The sequence below is a fragment of the Pinus tabuliformis genome, chromosome X, assembly GCF_031772625.1.
Source record: "Pinus tabuliformis cultivar Carrire ecotype Pingquan chromosome X, CPIR1, whole genome shotgun sequence".
In the NCBI taxonomy this organism is placed as follows: domain Eukaryota; kingdom Viridiplantae; phylum Streptophyta; class Pinopsida; order Pinales; family Pinaceae; genus Pinus; species Pinus tabuliformis.
Genome location: NC_142308.1, coordinates 320,269,736 through 320,272,737, shown reverse-complemented (window position 1 = coordinate 320,272,737; position 3,002 = coordinate 320,269,736). Strand labels below are relative to the sequence as shown.

The 3,002-nt window shown below is 37.8% G+C and overlaps 1 pseudogene; it reads right to left on the bottom strand.

The window, feature by feature from the left end:
- Window positions 1-534: 534 nt before the first annotated feature.
- LOC149139744 (ABC transporter C family member 8 pseudogene) lies at window positions 535-1,637 on the bottom strand (annotated as a pseudogene).
- Between the last annotated feature and the right edge of the window lie 1,365 nt (window positions 1,638-3,002).

The window sequence follows — 3,002 nt, the reverse complement described above, 5'->3', positions numbered from 1 at the left end:
CCACCACAAAGAAGCTAGCAATCCTGATATACAAATCGAACCAGCCATCCTATCAAGCAATCGATGTAGTTCTCAATCTATAGCTTTGATAACCCAAAACTCAAATCTTTTATATCTAATATGCACAGAAATTTTCACATTAATATGTCTAGATCTCATTCTAAGATCTTTATAGATCTGATGCAGAGGTAAACCAGATTTTTCATACTATGACAAGCAATATTAGCAAGTCTTGGAGTCTCTCTTATGTAATGTCTCCTCCTTATTTGATAGAGTTGAAGTTGTATGAGCATCGACTGCACTGAAGGGATCATCCAATAGATAAATGTCAGCATCGTTATATACTAATCTAGCAAACTGAATCCTCTGTTTTTGTCCTCCACTCATATTCAATCCTCTCTCCCCAATCTTTGTCATCTATCCATGAGCAAAACTCTTTATATCCTTGTCTAATGCACAAGCTTTTATTGCCTTCTTGCATTGAATTTTTTCCATTGGTTTCCCATAGAGTATGTTATCTCTAACAGTACCACTCTAAATCCAAGCTGTTTGTGCCACGTAGGCAACATTGCCATATACTTCAATCTGCACGTAGTCCAATCAAAAAGTTTATGAGAGAATTTTTGTATATAGAAAGCAGAAAAGCTGCATCTATAATCTTGTTGAACTATGAAATGGTCACTTTTGCTCAAGAAGAGTAGTTAATGTTCAACTTACATCTCCTGAAATTTTTGGGATTTTTCCAAGAATTGTATATAGCAGAGTAGATTTCCCTGATCCCACTGAGCCACAAATTGCTACCTTTTCTCCAGTTTTAATGTGTAGATTTATTCCCTTCAATGTTGGCTTTGTCAATGAAGATTCTGGATCCCAGCTGAGTATGTCTTTATGAATTTCGATGGTATACTGGGATCCGGCAAGTGCTTTCCTCACAACAGGATCTGGTCTCAGCTCGTCATCTTGTAAGAACTTGTCTAGACGATCTAAGGAGACTTTAACTTGAATTAATATAGCCAAAACTTCAGGTAGCATTCTCACTGGATCTTGTATCACACGGAATGTTGCAAGCACTGTAAATATGGTTGTGGCAGTTAACGGTGGATCCCCTATGATAGTACACCTGACAAAAATTATAGATGAAGTAATGATGGGTACATCCAGTAGAGTATGGTACCATATGTTCTATAAAATTGTGCTGAAGACAACCATTTAAACTCCATAGCTCGGAATTTTTCTATCAGCTCTTTAAATTTTTCTTCCCATGCTTGTAGTTTGATTATTTTCATACTATTAAGAATTTCAGATGTTATTTTGAGTCTTTCATCCTATGCAGTCATGAACTCAGCTTGGAACTTCTAGAGGGTTTTGGCCAGAGGTTTGTTTAGAATGAGAGTAAGAATGATGATGAGCAAACCTGGAATAGCTGCCCATCCAACTATGGCAAAAAGGATGCCAATTGCTACACATATTTGCAAAGGGACGGTCCAACCCCAATGTAGCCACCACAGAAACTCTCCAAAATGATATGCATCTGTAGCTATGTAGTTTACAATCTCACCAGTGGCATGTCCTTGTCTTCCAAGACTGGACAGTCGAAGTTGTTTCTGATATACAATTGCCATCAAGGTCGAACGCATTCGCATACCTGTGCATCTGGAATTGAAGTATTTTTTTTTCTGTTTGCTTAGGTGGTCCAATGCATTTTATGAATGTAGGGAAGTCTGAAATTCTGTTGACTATCATTCAATGCGCTTAGGAAGTTCTGTTGTTGGAAAGTTTGATTGGGCTACATTGAATTAAGCAACGCTGAAACATTATTGTTGACGTTGTAGTTCTAGTTGTTCTGCATGTTGTTGAATCTCTTTGCAGGGTTGGTTTCATCATGCCCATATGCTAAGGAGAGGGTCCTCTTGAGAGAATTGAATTTGTTGTCATTCTCGACTGCTAATTCTTCTTGTTTTGGGACAACTGCATATCAGCAATCGCTATTGTTGTCATTGTTATTGCTGAAATTGTAGTGAAAGAGGTTGGAGGACTGGACTTGAGGTAGTCTGCTACTGTTTCCATTGCCATCCATGGCTTCATCGTTTAAAAAACCATCTATGAAAGGATCGTCACTCTCCAACAACCCACTGAAAGAGGCAATTTTGGGCAGTTGCAGTTTGTTTTGCATTCTTCTACTAAATTGTTGGATCGTCATGATATTTTTTCCGACGCAATGTTTGTGCTCCTAATCCTTTTCAAGGAAAGGAAAAAAACACGATATGTCTAATTCCTATTTGAAATAGAAATTTGTATATATAAATTGTATATTTAGTGTTTGAAATAGGAATTTGAATATCGATTTTATATTTACTGTTTTAAATCGAAATTTGAACATACATTGATTGTATATTTACTATTTCAAATCGAAATTTGAACATACATTGTGAATGCCCAAGCATTGAGAAAAAGTTGTGCCAATGTCAAATCCTAACCCAAAAAGTGTTAGGGATATAATTCTGCTTGTTGTTCTTCCTCCAAAAAGCCCAATTACTTCACACATCAAACGGATTTTTCCCTATAGGCTCTTCTAACAAAAACTTGGATCCTGATCTTCCCCATGGAAAAACCAAAAATGAAATAGCACAGATTTATCAGCATCTGTCCTGCAGTTTTAGGTCGGTTGTTGTGGCTAGTCTCCTCATTGGGTGTTAATATGATAGCCCACCCCCCCTACCTCCCCTCGGCCCCATCCCTATGTGGTAAAACCACACCTGTCCAAACAGACAAAGCTTGCTCAGGATGCTCATCAGCGGAAAGATTGAACTCTACATATGCGTGTTGAAATTTTCTTTTAGTTGCTTGATCCTTTCCGAGAAGATTGGGGAAAGGATCTAACTCTGGAGATTTACACTCTGCTATTGATCTAGTCATCCATCTTGAAATCTCCCAAAATTTGAATTATGTAGACCCCTTTTCCCGTTGCCAGCCTTATCCGCAGCCACAAAGAATTCAGTTTT